We start from the raw sequence: 19,577 nt of genomic DNA, 5'->3' as shown, positions 1-19,577 counted from the left end.
GAACCAGATATCCCTATCTCTTGCCTGGTGGAGGTTGCCTACTGCGTGTTTAAAAACAGATATATAGAGGAGGAAAAGTAAGAGGATAAAAACACCCAGAGGCAGGCCCACCTACTGGCTATTGCCCTCTAGTGTCAACCGGTCAGCACAGGAATCTGGACTAACTGCCCACAGAGACCTTTCACTCTGGTGAGTGACCACTGGCCCCCACTGAGGGACAGCAAACCAAGGAAACTAGGACCCAATCAGTGTGCCATATGTAAACAAGAGGGACACTGGAAGAGAGAATGCCCTCACTGCCCCCAAAGGGGGACAGAAGTGGCAGATCCTGCCCACTACCCTGAAGGCAGATGGTCCAAATAGAAGAAGAATGCCAGGGCCAGGGGACTCCTAAGCTGGCACTCCAACTGACCCCCAAGGAGCCCTGGCTGACACTGGACATAGAGAAAAAAACCTGTTGAATTCTTAGTTGACATTGGTGTCACTTACTTGGTTTTGAACACCAGATCAGGCAAACACAGTCACAAGAGTTGTAAAATTATGGGGTTATCAGGGAAGGCCCAAGAATGGGCATTCATAGAGCCATTAGAATGCTCACCCATTCCTTCCTATATGTCTCCAAATGCCTATATCTCTGCTAGGAAGGGATACCTTACATAAATTGGGAATTACTATCCACCTAATGGGAGACAAAATGGAGACTGGCATCCCCTAGACAAGGGGCACAAGATGATAATGGCTGAGGACAAACCTCCCTGGACATAGCAAGTTGACCTCCCTGGAAGAAATCCTGAGGTCTGAGGTCTGGGCCCCGGGATGGGTGGGACGAGCTAAAGGAGCCAGTCCTGTGATGGTCCATCTAAAACCCAGACATACATGGCCCAATAGAAAATGGTACCCTCTCTGTCAGGAGGCCTTGTTGGGCATTGCCCCTGTTATACAGGGCCTAGTTGACCAGGGCCTTATTAGGCCATGCCAATCCACCTGTAATACTCCCAATTCTCCCCATAAAGAAACCCAGTGGGGAACCCTGGATGGTACAGGACCTCAGGGCAGTCAGTGAAGCCACAGAGAATATACATCCAGTCGGCCCTAATCTCTACACCCTGCTGACCCCTCTACAATCCACCAGGACCTGGTATTCTGTATTAGATTTAAAATATGCCTTCTTCTGTATTTTAATCACCCCAGAGTCACATGAAATTTTTGCTTTTGAGTGGCAGGAGCCAAACACACAACAAAAACAATACTGCCGGACAGTCCCACCCTAAGGGTTCAAAAATTCCCCCATCATCTTTGGGGAAACTTTAGCTAAAGACCTTAAAGATCTATCAATATATCTGGGGGAGGGTTCCCTCATATATAAGAGGACATTGTGATCACCAACCTAACTAAGGAGGCCTCTGACAAAAACACTGTAACCACCCGGAACCACCTAGCTGATAAAGGATATAAGGTGTCCAAGAAAAAGACTCAAATATCACAAACTAAGGTTACCTACATAGGCCTCATCCTCACAGAAGGTCAGACAAGCCGACCCCAGGAAAGGAATGAAGCCATTTGCAGTCCTGCCCCTCTTAAAACTAGAAGACAGCTTAGAGGCTTCCTGCGGATGGCTGGGCTTTGCCACATCTGGATACCTAATGGTCTAATAGCTAGGCCTTTATATGAAAAATTGAAAGAAAAGGATCTTCATCCTTCCAGAATGTGAAGGGGCCTTTCAAGAATGGAGAAAGCAGGGACTTCCCTGGCGGTCCAGTGGTTAAGACTCCGCACTCGCGACGCTGGGGGTACAGGTTCGATCCCTGGTCAGGGAACTAAGATCCTGCATGCCACACAGTGCGGCCAAAAAACAAAAAGAATTGAGAACACAAACAACAAGGTCCTATAGCACAGGGAACTATATTCAATATGCTGTGATAAACCATGATGGAAAAGAATGTATATATAAAAAAAGAATGTCTGTATGTGTATAACTGAGTCACTTGGTTGTACAGCAGAGATTGGTACAACATTGTACATCAACCATACTTCAATTAAAAAAAAAAAAAGAATTGGGAAAGCAATTACTTCAGGTCCCTGCTCTGGCCCTCCCAGATTTAGTTAAACCCTTTGACCTTTACATTCATGACAGAAGGGGAATTGCCTTTGGGGTATTAGATCAAAAACTGGGACCCCTTACTTGGGTGGTTGCTTATTTCTCTAAACAATTAGATAAAACCGCTAAGGGATGGGCTCCTTGCCTACAGGCAGCAGCAGCTATTTCAATCCTGCTAACAGAGGCTGAAAAGTTAATGTTTCGTCAGCCAGTCACTATTTGGACTCTCCACCAGGGTCAGGCTTTAGTAAGTTCTAAGGGAACAGAGCGGCTATCCCCCGGAAGTTCGATTCAGCTTCAGGCTATGCTTTTAGACAACTGTCATTACCATAAAAACCTGTCACACCCTAAATCCTGCCACCCTGCTACCCACAGGAATGGGGCCCCTGGAGCATGATTGTATAGAACATGATATACTCCAGTTGCCCTGACCCAGGAAGTCAGCTTCTCCCACACGCCAAAGAGGAATGGTTCACAGATGGGAGCAATTTTATGAGAGAGAAAAAAAGGATGGCGGGATATGCAGGGACATCTCAGACCCGAGTCATTGAGGCATGAAGCCTACCCCAGGGACCTCAGCCCAAAAGGCCTAGCTGATGGTCCTCACCTGAGCCCCAGAGCTCAGGACAGGGAAGATCTTAGATGTTTACACAGGCTGCTGGCATGCCTATGCCATCCTACATGCACACGGGGCTATTTGGAAGAAAAGAGGTATGTTTACTGCAGAGAAGAAGCAGGTGAAACATGGCTTAAACATATTGAGACTCCTAGAAGCAGTGCAACTCCTGAAAAAAGTGGTGGCGATTCACTGGAGGGGTCATCAAAAAGGGAATACAGAGGTAATAAAGGGAAACAGCAAAGCAGAGGCAACTGCCAAAGGGCGGTCCTAGAACCAGTAACTTGGCAATTACTCCTCATACCTAAAAGGCCAGATCTATCCAATTACTCCCTAGTCTATACAAAGGAAGAATGAGACAAAGCCCAGAAATGGGGCTGCAACAGAGATCTAGGAGGCCAGGGGTGGCTAGTTAATGAACACGGGAAATACTTCTTTTCCCAAACTGCAGCTTGTCAAGCCATGAGGCAGGCTCATCAAGGAACTCATTACAGAAGGGAAGCCCTGTATACGTAATTGGTTAGTTGAGGTCGTGGTAACTCCTGGCATGAAAAATATAATCAGTTGGATAGTTGAGACCTGCCTCATCTAAACAGGAACACACCCAACATCAGAGCCCTCAGAGGTCCCCAGATAAGGCGCATTTAGACCATAGGGACATATCCTGGGGAAGACCGACTGATTGATTTCACTGTCCTGCTGAGAGTACTAGGCAATTTCAGGTATCTCTTGGTGCCAGTGGACACGTTTTCAGGGTAAGTAGAGGTGTTCCCCACTAGAACTGAAATGGCAGCTGAAGTGCCTAACGTATTACTAAAAGAGATAATACCCAAGATCCCGACTAAGTGGTAATGGTCCAGCATTCATGTCACAAATGGCAAAAGGGACAAGTGCCCCAGGCATAAAATGGACCTAGCACTCAGCCTGGAGACCCCAATCATTGAGAAAAGTAGAGATCCAATCAGACCTTAAAATGAACCTTAGCCAAGCTATGCCTGAAGACTCAAGAAAATTGGATTAAATTACTCCCAACTGCCCTGCTATGCATGTCGTTTGCTCCAAGATATAAGTTAAATTTAAGTGTATTTGAACTTACATATGGTAGACCCATTTTCGAAGCCTCAGAGAAGGGACACCTTAGCCCCCTTGAAATGGAACAACTCAAGTACACCCTCCAGGTAGGAGAAACCATGAAAGCCCTCACAGAATATGGTAACCAGGTGCTATCCGTACCCACTGACACAGCCCTCCACCCCTTCCGGCCTGGAGACTGGGTGTATCTAAAAACCTGGAAAATTAGCAACCCCCGAGACCAGCTTACTCCTGAGTGGAACAAACCCCCCTTGGTGAGCCTAACCACCTACTCTGCCCTGAAGTTGCAGGGGGTCACTCCATGGGTTCACCACAGTTGAGTGAAGAGGGCTCCCGAGCCCCAGCCTCTGATAACCTGGGGCAACGGACCCCCTTGATTACTTGTGCGAACCTCTCTCTGATCTGAAGCTTCTCTTCCAAAAACCAACAAAAGTGTGCCCCCAAAGAGCAGACTACTAATGGCAGGAATCATTGCTCTCATAGGGGTTCTAGTGACCTTGGCCAGGGGAATCTTATATAATTCTGTCAACATAAAAAACGTAACAGCCATTGTGGTGTTGGTGGCCAATAAGACCCACCTCAACTTCAAGCTATGACAAAAGTCCATTGGCTCACTGGCTGGTATAGTCCTGGGTAACCGAATTGCCTTAGATTATCTGTTAGCTGCCTGGGGAGGGGTCTGTGTGCTGGAAAATACACTGTGCAGTTTTTGCATTGATGAAAGTGGCCTGATTGGAGAAAGCACAGACGGACCACTGGGAAAAGCCACTTGGCTGGCAGAAACCAGGCCGCCTAATCTGGCCAAACATATGTGGAGGGAGTAACGCAGACCCTCCGGAGCGTCACTTGGTTTGTACCTTTCCTGGGCCCCTTCATGACCATTATTCTCTTGCTAATATTTGGGCCTGCATCCTAAATTGTCTGCTGTCCTTTGTCTCCAAAAGTTTAGAATCTATAAAACTCCAAGTGGTGGTCACTCGGCGATGTGAAGAGTCACAGTTGAGGCCTGGTGACAACCAAACAGATCTAAGGGCTGCTGGGGACAACTTCTGCTCCTCAACCCGGGGTTATAACAACCGACGCCCAAACTTAGCAGAAAGCAGTTATAGAAGACGGACCCGTCGCCCCTCAGTGCCCCTCAAGATTGAGGAGCGGCACAGAAGACAGGAGGGATTTGTCACCAGCAAAGCCCATTAACAATTCCTGGGGAGTAAAAATAGAATCTGGGTAATAAAGTCTAACCTTTTTTTTTTTTCCCCCTCTGTGTTTCGTCTCATAGGGTGCCAGGGGCAGACGCCTCTCACCTGGTGCTCCAGACCAGACCTCCTCCTGTGAAACCGCTACGCAGGCACCTCAGCCGGGCTGGTCGCGGGCAGAAGCTCTGAGAACGACACCCAGTGCAAGATGGCGTCAGCAGACTGTGCGCAGAGACGCTGCGGCCAGCACTGCGATCTGGAACGAGAGCCACGCCGCTGAGCCAGCCTCGCGAGAGCTCCGCCCCCTTTCCCGGCTAACGAGATCCCTATAAAGCAGCCCGACCCGCCACCTCTCTGGAGCGTGTACCTCTGCAAAGAATAAAGCTTTCGGGCTTCCCTGGTGGCGCAGTGGTTGGGAGTCCGCCTGCCAAGTCAGAGAATGCGGGTTCGTGCCCCGGTATGGGAGGATCCCACATGCCGCGGAGCGGCTAGGCCCGTGAGCCATGGCCGCTCAGCCTGCACGTCTAGAGCCTGTGCTCTGCAACGGGAGAGACCACAACAGTGAGAGGCCCGCATACCGCAAAAAAAAAAAAAAAGAATAAAACTTTCCTTTGCTTCTGAACCAAACTCTGCCTCGTTCTATTGGCTGGAAGGACACCAGGCCAGAGGACCGTTGCTGGGGGCTGCCCTGAAAGGGTAGGTAACTACCTTGTCAGACTAGGAGATATGAATAGCCCCAAGAAATAGTGAGCAGTATGTGTCTGTGATTACATGATCCTTACAATGAATTTAAATTGTCTCAGCATAGACAGTGTGGTATGATATGTTCAATTTAGTTTTATTCTCTTCTTAGGAACGGTTACGCGATATTTGAAGAACCCTAATTGGGAAAACACACGCTGCGGGGTGGTAGGTTAAATTTGAAATTCTCCATTCAGAAGCCACATTCCGGAGGGGTTTGGTTACAGGCTCCAGCCATCTTTATCTTCTGTCTATCCCAGGGGCTTTGTTAATTAGCATACTGAGGTTAGAAATAATTTCTCATTGGTGAAATGAATTTCAGATGAGTTTCAATTATGTGGATTGGCTAAACATGTCTTAGGCATAGCCTTGCCTTTGCGTAAACAACATTAAAAAAATCTGGCCAGCCGAACAGTTTATACGCTTTGGATTATCTCTCCATGTTTGGGATGCTAAAGTGTGTTTTGGGCTGTAATGGGAGGATTCTTTCACCTGACTCTGATTTGAGAGCTCAGTCCTGCCACAAAGCTGGAACCTTGTTCTCCTTGCCTCTAGTGCCTGTAGGATGCTGGGCACGTAAAAGGCCCAAGTGCTGAGACTTCATCTAGCTCAGTAAGCAGGTCATGTGATTGGTTGGGACCTGATTGCTAAATATTTATACATGTGGCAGAATGCGATCTGAGACTTGTTTTCATTATAACACACCATCTGGAAGTGAGGTCCCTGTAGTTGTCACCTGCCTCTAATTATTGAAAGGCATGCGTATCTACCAAAGGCAAGTAATAGGGGCTTCCCTGGTGGCGCAGTGGTTAAAAATCCACCTGCCAATGCAGGAGACATGGGTTTGAGCCCGGGCCCAGGAAGATCCCACATGCCACGGAGCAACTAAGCCCGTGCACCACAACCACTGAGCCTGCGCTCTAAAGCTCGTGAGCCACAACTACTGAGCCCACACGCCACAACTACTGAAGCCCATGCACCTAGAGCCTGTGCTCCGCAACAAGAGAAGCCACTGCAATGAGAAGCCCGCACACTGCAACGAAGAGTAGCCTCTGCTCGCCGCAACTAGAGAAAGCCCACGCATAGCAACAAAGACCCAATGCAGCCAAAAATAAACATAAAAAATAAATAAATTTACAAAAAAAAAAAAAAAAGGCAAGTAATAACCGTGCATGACCAAACTGACTGAGGTACACTTGAAACAACACTGCAGCCCCTTCCTTGTATCCTTCATGGTCTTCAGCCACAAATGCATGCAAGTGACCAGATGAATATCTGTAATATTTGCATTTCTTTTAAAAATCATTTCTTCTTTCTCAGATTTCTTCATAGCACCAAATAGAACTTAAATATATGTATCTGATTCAGGGAATCTGGCAGAACTAGGAGATAAAGAACAAATCTAGAAAAGGTGTAATAAAATATAGTGTAGAGGAGGAAAAACAATTTCCCTCCTACCCTTCTAGCTTCTGTGACTGATATAAGAATTAAATTGACATAAAACAGCTTAACAGGATGGGAAAAAAAAAAAGTAACTGCATATATATGCACGGAAGCCCCACAAAAATATGAGATTTCAAATGTTGCCAGAGGATTGAGACTTATATAGCATCCTGAGCTAAGGAAAGGGATTGGGGTGTGGTGCTTCTAAGTGGGGGAGGCAATTCATAGGACAGTGACAGGAAAAAATGTGTGGTGAATAAAGCTTTCCCTTTTATGCAAATAAGAATCTCAGGTGAAAAAAAGTTATCTCTGATAGTAGCTTTCTTCCTGGTACAGATATTCTTTCTAATGGAAGTTTCTTTTATTAATGTAGATTTTTCCCACAAATGGGGAAATTGATACTTTCTTTTAGGCAGTTAAGAGTTTTTCCTGAATCTTCTGGCTCTTGATTGCCTAGCCCAAAGTAATCCACATGCCAAAGTGGCATAATTTGGGGTGGAAAATTCTGAACCCCTTCAAGAATAATAATAGCTTTTTCCTTATTGCAAAATTAACTCTACCTCTCAGTACATAAAAAAATACATTCTATATATATTAAAGAAATAGACATAGACACTTTTAAAAATCATAGAAGAAACTGATAATATTTTAATTCTGGGAAGCCTACCCAGAATCAAAAAAAGATAAGATTGAGAGACTTCATTAGATAAAAGCAAAACACTGAGGTAAGACAAAAGATATCAGAAGAAATGTTAAAAGGCAACAATCCAGCAGAAAATATTTGCAATGTGTAAAAAAATCAGAAAATAATTACTTGCAATTGCACTAATTAAGTGATGACAGAGATGATGGTTCTTAATCACTTGGAGGGTGTGTCTATCTGTCATCGATCTCAATATCATAATTTTTCCTCACTTAATGACATAATTTGAATATATTTCCATATTATTAAGTGTGCTTCTAGACAAAATTGCCCCACAGAATTCCACTGTGCTGAGTATGGTGTACAAGTTGCAGTTACTGCAGTGGCACTGTTCTGGAGGAAAGTGAGCTGGTCACTTGCCCAGAGACCTTCCGCCATCCTTCCCCCAGTCAGTGACACAGGCTCCTGCAAATAAACACTGGAGAAATATTTATGAAGTGGTGGCAAATTATTAGCCTGCATGGATGGTGTACCCCTACTGCTTTTGGTTCAGTTTTATCAGGGTCTTTTTTCTTCTTATTAAATAGAAGATGGAAAAACCTGCAATAGTATGAAACCAGTAAATGTGTGAAAATCCCTATGACTAATTTATCAAATTACAAGCAACTTTCTCAATAAATACATATATCATCTTTCTTATCAATATTTTCATAAAATAACAGGAAACGGAGTTTGACATATAATACATGTATTAACTCCCCTCTTCTGATACCCTTAAATAATACTTTAATTCATAGAGAATACTAGATAAAAATTGAGTATTTTTTATTTATAAATTTTGAAAAATTTTGTGGTCTATTAGTGCAAATATATTAAAATTTATTTAACAATTAAAATGAATTAAAATGATTTTTTGGGACATTCATGATTTCAAATAATTTTTCAAATAAAATGTTAAACATTTTACATTTGTAACATGTTCAGTGAAAAACAATGAGATTGCTTTAATGAAATTAAAATGCGTTCTAAAATACATTTTAATGTTCTTATGTTTATGACATAGTAGTAAATTCTCTTGATTAAAAAGTAGAAAATGCATAAGTGGAAAAAAAATATCCAGTCTCAAAACTGTTAATATTTATTGTATTTCTTTTCAGTCATTTTCTTAGCAGAGGTTCCTCTCTTCCACCCTTCATGATTATTTTTACATTACATATACAGTGTAAATTCTTCATTTTTCATGTGACATAAAATAATGTATTTTTAACAGGATTTTAATTCTATAAGAAGGATCTTTCATCCAAAGAATGCACACTTAAGATATGGCCCCTCTATCTAACAGCCAGAAACAACACTAGGCTGCAATAGATGTGTTTATAAATGAGTCCCTGTTCAGTACAGAACCTTTTAGGAATTTAGAGAAGACATTTGGATAACATAACTGCTTTCGGCTCTGTTCCCAATGGCAAAGAGAATGGCTTTTGGCAGCCTGGCTTGTGATATACTGCCAATCACCAGAGGCAACGCCTGATGATTAACCTGGAAAATCTCATTACTTTTGACTGATAGAAAAGGAAAGGGATAGTCTCCAATTTATAAATATTTGGTTCATTACTGCATGACAGACACAAAACACATTTTGTGGGAAGATACTATTTATGTAAAATACATCCTTCCAGTAGGTTGGCAAACAGACATCTTCAGTCTATAGATCAGTGATAGTTACAGCAGACATCTTTTGTCCAGGCAGCTCTCAGTGTCGTTGTACCTACAACGGATTCAAGCATTGAGCTGGGCATTTTTGTTTTAACCTCGGTCCAGAGAGGAGTCACTCACTCCCTCATGCATTTCCCTTCAGTGAAGTCTAGCCTCCCTAGAGAAAGCCTGCTGTGAAAGGCGTGGCCTTCTCAAATATCAGTGCATAGTCTGGTTTATGCAGACACAATGAATAATGCACAGAAAATAAAATTAATGCAACTGACCCGAGGTATTTATCTCTGGCACTGGAATTCCCTTCCCAGAAGTAGAAACCCTGACTCTGTGAAGAATGAAAAGCACATAGTACAACAATTTCAAAGCAAAACCCCCAGTGTGCACAAAACACTGCTTTGGATAAAAGATGGCAGCTGCCCAGAGCTGGAATGGTAGCTGGTTGCCATGGTTACCAAGGCTCTGATTCAGCCACCATATGCCACCTGGTGTTCTCAGCCTGAAAGAGCAGGTCTGTGGTGTCCTAGATTGGAGATGGAGCTATGGCCACAGTTCTTCAGAGAAATAGTACTAGCTTTGGATGTGAAGCAATATTTGCACTATTTTATCCATTGATAGATTTGGAGTCTACAGCCTTATCACTTAAGGCAGGGGTTCAGTTGGGGAGAGGAAACAAAAACAGCCCCTCCTCCTTTTAAAATAATTCTTATACTGTCATGGAAACACTGCTATATGGACATTCATTCTCAAAGATCTTTGTCCTCTCTTCAGGGCAAATTTGCTCCCCAAATATGCTAGGTCATACAATATTGCAATAGCAACAAACTCAAACAATAATTACAGAACACTAGATTATACCAATTCTAAGGCATCCAGAATCTTTAGTACCTTATTTCCTTCTAAAAGTGCTAATGGCAAATAATAGCTGTATGACTTTATTTTAATGTTGAGTTGTGTCCAAGTTTTATTTATATATATAAATTATTAATATATATTACGAACTATAATAATTTTTATCCTGTTCCACAATAGAATATAGAAGTTCTTAGTACTTGTCTTGGGCTTCCTTGAGAATATTCATAGTTACTGGGTAGTTGTCCTTATGCAGTAATAAATAAATATACAACAATAATGATAATAGCATATAAAATTTTCAGCCTTTACTATAAATTTTAGGGACTTCATGTTTGATTTTTGTATATCTATGATAAAGACACCAACTAGGTTTAGCAATTGCCAGTGATTTAACTTTGAAATCAACATTTCATGTGGTACTACTTTCTAATTTCAAGAGCTATTTAAAAAGTGATTACTGACTTCACATTAATGATATGAGCATTCAAAATTGTATATGTTATTTTGCTGTCATTTTTACCAGAGCTGAGGAAACAATTATCAATATAATAAATAAGGTGGGTAAAAAAAATAAGAAAAAAAATAGTAATTGTTACTCTTTTCAACTATTCCTATATTGTGTCAGGATTTTTAATACTCTGCAATTAAAAAAAGGAAATTTGATCTAGAGATTGCTGTAACACTTAATATCTTAAAATTTGGGGGGTTATCAAAACATCCTCATTATTCTAATTAAGTGACTTTATAATAATAAATATTACAAATTTGAATTTATAAATTGCATTATGTCAATTAAAAATAGCTTTTATTTCTTTTATATATTGGGGTCCCAAATTCAATTTTTTTTTTCCCTAAATGGGTTCTGCTGCTAAAAACAAGTCTGAAAAACACTACACTTGATAATGTCAGGGCCCTAGTTAAATACCCTTTTGGAGAGGATTGACCCAATCTCAGTAGACAAATCAGTTGAGGGAATTTCAGGGAATTTGGCTTCCCTTCCGGTCCAGGTAGAAGTGCCAGTAGTTTTAATCATCCCCCCAAGAAACTCCATTAACAGCCGTTCCGCATTTCCCCAAATCTCCCAAACCCAGGTAACCGCTAATCTGCTTTCTGTCTTTACGGATTTGCCTATTCTGGACATTTTATATAAATGGAATCATATAATATATGATATATGACATTGAAAACAGAAAATGTTGGTATCTGATCCAAAGTTAGAAAAGAAATAGTACAATTCTCCAAAATACAGAAAATATATTTGCTCTGTATCATAATTTAGGTGAGAAAAGGCAAAAACTGTTCAAACTACTTTTTTTTTTTTTTTTTTTCCGGAACGCGGGCCTCTCACTGTTGTGGCCTCTCCCATTGCGGAGCACAGGCTCAGGATGCGCAGGCTCAGCGGCCATGGCCCACGGGCCCAGCTGTTCCGCGGCATGTGGGATCTTTCTGGACCGGGGCACGAACCCGTGTCACCTGTATCGGCAGGCGGACTCTCAACAACTGCGCCACCAGGGAAACCCCCTGTTCAAACTACTCTTGATCGAGTTTTTTTTACAAAGAAATAAAACACTTGAATTCTCAATGTTACTAAAATTTTAAATTATGGCATAGTGAATATTAGTTCTATTTTTTTTCAATTTTACTCTACATTTATAATTAAGGATAAGAGAATTTTCAATGTTTTGACAAAAATTTTAAACATCACAGGCAATTTTAATTTTTCCTATTGATTATTAAGATTGCTTTGCATAGTTTTAGCTTGCATGGACTATTTTTAATAGTCCTACATGCAAAGGGAGGATTGCCTGTAGTTGATACACTGTTGCTTATTGGTATAAATTTATGTACATTTATTATTTAAAATAACTTAATATTATTAATGCTTTTCTACATTAAACTTCAAGCTTCTGTGCTGTGCCTGGCCCACAGAAATTGCTTAATTTTATACATAAATATTTTCTTTTTCTTGAATACCTCATTTCATTATGTTTATATTTACTTCTGGATACAGCCTTTACCTTATATGTTGGTAAAATAAATGCTTTAAAATTTTCCAGTTTTTAAACAGTATTGTAAACGTTCTGCTCACCAGTGTGTGTGTGTGTGTGTGTGTGTGTGTGTGTGTGTGTGTGTAAAATAAAAGAGAAATGGTTTAATCTAAAATTTCTTTTTTCCCCCCTGCTCACTCTGAGAGGAAAGCAATTACCAATCACCTACTTTCTAAAAATTGAAACTTCAACATATTAAAAAATACTATGATATATAAGAAGATAATTTAGAATGATCTCTAGATACAAAGTAAATAGTCAAAAATCAACAGCTTTTCTTTATAATATCATTCCAGTTAGAAATGGAAATTTTAAAAAATTTATAGTAACAACAAATTATAAATTACCAAGTATAAGTTAAACAAGAAAGGTGGAACACTTATCTCAGGAAAACTATACAATTTTACTGAAGGACATAAAACAAAAGCTGGAATACAAAGACATACCATGTTCCTGGGTGGGAAGATATAATATAAAGCTGTCAGTATTTCTCGAAATGACATGTAAATTGTATGTGATTCCAAACAAAATCCCAATAGAGCATTTGGGGGGGATCTATTTTTGATCTGAAGGGAAAAAATGTGATAATTACCAAGAAATTATTGAAAAAGAATAATAGGGAACACCTAACATATACTAAATATACTAAAATATAAAGCAACAGTAGTTAGTAGTTTGAGTAGAATAAACAAATAGATCAGAGGAATAAAAAAGAACCCAGAAATAGACTTGTGTACATATGGGAGTTAAGTGTATAATAAATGGAGCATTTAAAATCAGTGAGGAAAGGACGGCTCCTTGAATATATTGCATTGGGACTAGATTTCCATTAAAAATATGGTTATGACTATTCTGCATAGCAAATGCAAAAGCATTTTCAGATGAATTAAAGATCTAAATGCAAACACACAAAGCAACTAGAAATGATTAGAAAAATAGAGGTGATTTATATAATTTTAGGGTAAGGTAAAGAAGTCAGAATGTCTAAAGGAAAATACTGACAGATTCAACTATGTGACATTTTATTTTATATATGTTTTTCTTAGTCAGACTTTATGTACAGGGGGTTGAGTTAATCACAAGCCTCGTTTTATGGCACGTTAATATTATTAGGGAGTGTGAAGCACCTCTTTTGTTTTTACATATGTACATATGTATTTGTGTATTGTTATTTATCCCTTTTCATTTTCTCCTCTCTCTATATAAGTAACCATTCTAATTTTTTTTTTTTTGCGGTACACAGGCCTCTCACTGTTGTGGCCTCTCCCGTTGCGGAGCACAGGCTCCGGACGCGCAGGCTCAGCGGCCATGGCTCACGGGCCCAGCCGCTCCGCGGCATGTGGGATCTTCCCGGACCAGGGCACGAACCCGTGTCCCCTGCATCGGCAGGCGGACCCTCAACCACTGCGCCACCAGGGAAGCCCCATTCTAATATTTTAAATGCATATTCTGTGTTTGTATTGCTCTAACACGGATAACATTGCTTAGAATGCATGCCTCTAATTATGTAAATTGTATCATTACAGATCTCATCTTGTTTCCTATTCTTTTATATTTTTCTCTCTCAGCACTATGTTTTAAAGATCCATATTGCTGTGTTTACAGTTAGCCTGGTGCTTCTTCTGGCTGCATTAGTACTCTGTGCATTACCGTATTTTTCTCATTCTCTCCCCTGCCATGGGCATCCAGATTGCTTCTGACATCCAACTACAACAAACAATGCTTCCATGAATATCCTTGTGCATGAAACCTTATGGACATGGATGGGAATTTCTTTGGGATAAATACTCAGATGTGGAATAGCTGAACCACAGGGTATTACAGACTTAATTTGGCCAAGTGCTAGATTGCTCTCCAAAATGGCTGTACTGGTAGAATACACTTCCATCAGCAGTTCATTAAGGCCAATATCCCCCAATTTTCCTAACAAGTATAAAATGATCTCATTAATTTGTTTACAAAGATATATTTTAAATTAGTGTCCTATAGACAGCATATATAGTTGGGTCTTACGTTTTTATCTAGTCTGACAATATCTGCCTTTTATTTTGAATTCTCAAACAAATTACATTAGATATAATTATGAATTTGATTGGGTTTGCATCTACCATCTTGCTATATGCTTTCTATTTTTCTGCCTTTTGAATTTACTGAATATTTTTTATTACATTTATCTACTATTGACTTATTAGGTCTGCACTTTTTTTTTTAACGGTTGCTCTAGAGTTTTCCTCATGCATGTTTAACATAAAACAGGCTATTGTCAAATAACTTCATATTCAGTATAAAAGCCTTATTATAATATACTTTCATTTCCCCACTGGGTAGCTAGCTGGCAGCTAGTATGGGGTCGGTCTGGATATTCTGTCCTTAAGAAGGCCAACTATGGGTATCTAAGAACTTCATTGGTTTATGGATTCTCCAGAAGAATTTGGGAGTTTAGTCATGGAGTACACACAATAGTGTCTCTGTGTAATGTCTACCTGGGTCCTTTGGTTAGCCCCACCCTTCGGCTGCACCACTTTCCTCACAGGAATTTCTCAGCTTTCCCCTTTTGGTCAAATGATGTCCAAGTGAAACAGGTTTGTCCATAACGGGTTAGGCTCTTCTTGACACAGTCTTATCAGTTTAGTGTCAGCTTGGGATAATGGGATGGCTACACAGCAACATTTTCACACCTGGTTATTTTCACACCTGGGGGAGGAGGGCACAAAGGGATGAGGACAGCCACAGATATTAACAGAAAATTGGGAACGTAAAGCCTAGCAAGAAAAGTAGCTTCACTAAATTTAAATAAACTGTTTTTGATGTGCCTGTCTTGATGGAGTATTTTAACTGTTATTTGGTTTATCATCAAAACTAAATTATGGATCATACATTGTAGTTTTTGAGACTTCTCGCCAGAGTAGAATCCTCATAGACATCAGTGAAATCAGGACTTCCCCGTGGCGCAATGGTTAAGAATCCTCCTGCCAATGCAGGAGACATGGGTTTGAGCGCTGGTCCGGGAAGATCCCACATGCTGCGGAGCAACTGAGCCTGTGCACCACAACTCCTGAGCCTGTGCTCCTCTAGAGCGCGCGAGCCACAACTACTGAAGCCCGCGCAGCTAGAGCCTATGCTCTGCAACAAGAGAAGCCACCGCGATGAGAAGCCGGTGCACCACAACAAAGAGTAGCCCCTGCTCGTCACAACTAGAGAAAGCTCCCATGCAGCAATGAAGACCCAACACAGCCAAATAAATAAATATTTTTAAAAAAAGAAAAAAAAAGAAATCAATGATATCCAGTGTCTTAGATCCTTTTTGATAAGTTTTGATATCAGGCTTTGTTTTAAATACTTTGGAAGGTTGGACAACAAATTTAACAGTTGGAAATTGATAGTGTTGCCCACAGAAAAGATTAACGTGAAAGGAGTAAGGAAATGGAGGTGAGATGATTATTAAACCTAAGCTCAAATGTAAATCCTATATCCTGATTACGAGTCTTGATTTGAAGGCCTTGGCGGGACACTGTCTGCACCCAATGTCATCTTGAGTCAGAGAATCTTAATTACAGAATTCACAGGAAGCTGTCTGCTTTGGTCGTGGTCTGTTTCTGGAGCCTTTTAGTGGGTTTCAGGGTCAGGCCTCTAGCAGGTTTGTATGGCCAGGTTGTAGAATCTTAAGTTCTTCTCTCTCCTTCTCCTTTTCCTTCCTGTGGTATAGTATATATAAAACGAATTTTAACCACTTTTAAGTGAATAGTTCAGGGGCATTACTCACATTGTGCAACCATCACCACTATCCACCTCCAGAGCTTTCATCTTCCCAAACTGAAACTCCATATCCATTAAACACTAACTCCTCATTCCGCCATCTCCCTCCCCACCCCCCTGCCCCATCATCCCCTGGCAACCACCGTTTCTGCGAGTTGACTATTCTAGGTACCTCCTCTAAGTGGAGTCATTCAACATTTGTCTTTTGTGACTGGCTTATTTTACTTAGCATAATGTCCTCAAGGTTCATCCGTGTGGTAGTGCTTCTAAACTAGTTAGTCTGTAGAGGTGTATTATTGGTTTCCCTTTTGGATGTGTGGCTGGCAGCTGCTGGGTAGATAACTAAGCACATAAATGAGCTAAATAATGATACTCAATGAGATCAGGATGCATCAAGGCAGAACCTGTCAGTAGAGAACTCAAGCCAAGCCCAAAGGTAATTTTAGTAACAATATAGTGAGAGTTCATGGAGAGTTTTTAAAAATTTTATTTATTTTTGGCTGCCTTGGGTCTTTGTTGCTGCGTGCGGGCTTTCTCTAGTTGTGGCGAGTGGGGGCTACTCTTTGTTGCCGTGCACAGGCTTCTCACTGCAGTGTCTTCTCTTGTTGCAGAGCATAGGCTCTAGGCGCACAGGCTTCAGTAGTTGTGGCACGTGGGCTCAGTAGTTGTGGCTCGCGGGCTCTAGAACGCAGGCTCAGGAGTTGCGGCGCACGGGCTTAGTTGCTCTGCGGCATGTGGGATCTTCCCAGACCAGGGATTGAACCTATGTCTCCTGTATTGGCAGGCGGATTCTTAACCAGTGCACCACCAGGGAAGTCCCCATAGAGATTTTGAGATAAGATCCCATTATCATTCGAGGGAGAGTAAGCTTCTTTGGAAGCTGGGCAGTATTGACTTTAAAATGTCATTAGCTTGCCTTTTTCTTCTTAGAGCTTTGAAAATGATGTGGACTTTTCAGTTAAATGTGAATACTTTGCATACATTTAAAAAATATTTTACCTGTAAAGTGAGCTTTCACTGTTATTGATATTTCCAGGTGGGAAAATGAAATCTTTGTTTTTATATCAGCATGTTAGTCTTTTGGCAAAAGACTGCTTAAATTCAACCAAAATATTTATTTATAAATAATCATTAAAAAATATATATCAAAGCTTGAAACAAAAAAATGAGATTCATTTGTAAATGTTCAAATGATTCACTAGGTAGGGGTTTCAGTTCTTGCCCTACAGCTTCAGTTTATTAGGGGTTTATAAAAATTACAAATAATGGAAGATTTTATCAATAAGGTTTTTTTCCTTCTAGAAACTAGATTACATAACTATCTTTCCATTGACTATAAATGTTTAGTCTCTTTTGGATGAAAACCAGTAAGAGTCACTAGTTTGCATAATAATAGAAAATGCATTTTCTTCATTGGTTTTAAGCTTAATAATGAGATTTTTTTTTGATGTTGGATAATCTCCAATAATTTTCTTGGGCTTCACAAAGAAGTTAGAAAACTCCTTTATTTTTGTAGCATGGCAAATTCATAAGCAACTTTAAAGGCATAATATCTACTATTAAGTATATAGATGTTAATTCTTTTTTTTTTTTTGCGGTATGCGGGCCTCTCACTGTTGTGGCCTCTCCTGTTGCGGAGCACAGGCTCCAGAAGCGCAGGCTCAGTGGCCATGGCTCACGGGCCCAGCCGCTCCACAGCATGTGGGATCTTCCCGGACTAGGGCATGAACCCGTGTCCCCTGCATCGGCAGGCGGACTCTCAACCACTGCGCCATCAGGGAAGCCCTATAGATGTTAATTCTTAAGCCTCTGGTAATGTGGCATGCTTGGGTCAGTTATCTGAATGGGATGATTTGTTAATAACATAATATTTTAAATAAAATATTTAGAAATTATCTTAAGTATTCCTAATACCAAATAAAATCATATTAAGATTGTCATCAGAGTTTAGTATCAAATTGGAATGAGAAAAGTTTAGGGCTTTAAATTGGAGCTACTACCCTAAAACATAAGCTTGACTTTTATCAATTAATAGTGAAAAGAGGCTTAGCATAGTTTGAAACGCCCAGAGACTGGGGGCTGTTGCTATAACACCTGTTAAGAAAGGAAGGTCTATTTAGGATCTGGCTTCCAAGAGAGGGCTTTTGAGATCTTTAACTATAGCAACCAAATTTTGTACCCAATTAACAGAGAAAATTAAAATGAGAAGAAACAAGGTCTACAGCTATGTTTGTCCATAAGTACTAATTATCTACTGTCAACTGAAATAAAAAAAGCACAATGTGAGAGTTGTGAGTTAAGTTTTACTTGGGATAAAATGAGAACTATTAAAAAAAAAAAAAAAAAAAAAAAAAAGAACTATAGCCAGGGAGACAGCCTCTCAGCTCTGAGGAACTGTTCTTTCTTTCTTTTTTTTTAACATCTTTATTGGAATATAATTGCTTTACAATGTTGTGTTAGTTTCTGTTGTATAACAAAGTGAATCAGCTCTACGTATATGTTTATCCCCGTATCTCCTCCCTCTTGCATCTCCCTCCCACTCTCCCTAACCCACCCCTCCAGGTGGTCACAAAGCACCGAGCTGTTCTTCCTATGCTATGTGGCTGCTTCCCACTAGCTATCTATTTTACATTTGGTAGCATATATATGTCCATGCCACTCTCTCACTTTGTCCCAGATTACCCTTCCCCCTCCCCGTGTCCTCAAGTCCGTTCTCTACGTCTGCGTTTTTATTTGAGGAACTGTTCTGAAGAGGTAAAGAAGGAGGTCAGTATATACAAGATTTTAGTGAAGGGGGAGATGTGCAATCAAGCACACATTTTGCTGGAAGTTTACTGCTATTCATGAGGAGCAGATGTCTCTGTTAATGATTTTAGTGCTTTTCTGGATATGAGAAATTAGGCTCATAAAACCTTCTTCTGAAAACATCTAACTATCTGAAGGCCTGTTCTGCCAGTTTTTCCATGATCTCCGCCCTGAACCCCTTTCGGGGTGTGCTGAAGGACTGCAGTGGCTAGTGACCTAATCCCTGTAGAGGCAGATGGTGAGCAACAATTTTTCATCCACACTATCGTCTTATCAAATTTTAAGTTGGCAAAAATATTCATGTATATTTTCATTTAAGGGCAAGTTCATCCTTTAATCTGCTGATTGCCATTCTATAGTTTTTGTAAAAATAAGGAAGAGGGTAAACTAATACGTTTAGTGATCAATGTTTTGTCTTTATCTTACCTAGAAATTTTTCAGGGACCCAAATATAACTCAGTGATTAACACAATTTAATATTAGTTTAAGTATTTAAAAGTAAGGATTTGGATATTATAATTTATGCTGACACATTAGTCTATATGATTTATAGCATTGTAAGAATCCCTCTTAT

At 40.5% G+C, this 19,577-nt stretch overlaps 1 long non-coding RNA gene across 2 annotated transcripts in view; it reads right to left on the bottom strand.

The window, feature by feature from the left end:
• The window catches only part of LOC307191650, a 73,233-nt gene extending 67,655 nt beyond the window's left edge, over window positions 1–5,578 (bottom strand). For both annotated transcript variants that reach the window (XR_013829813.1, XR_013829814.1), the window contains exon 1: window positions 5,111–5,578. This is a non-coding gene — a long non-coding RNA (uncharacterized lncRNA). The remainder of the gene's footprint in view (window positions 1–5,110) is intronic.
• Between the last annotated feature and the right edge of the window lie 13,999 nt (window positions 5,579–19,577).

Source organism: Stenella coeruleoalba (assembly GCF_951394435.1).
Source record: "Stenella coeruleoalba genome assembly, chromosome: 9".
Taxonomy (NCBI): Eukaryota; Metazoa; Chordata; class Mammalia; order Artiodactyla; family Delphinidae; genus Stenella; species Stenella coeruleoalba.
This window is presented reverse-complemented; position numbering and strand designations above follow the sequence as displayed.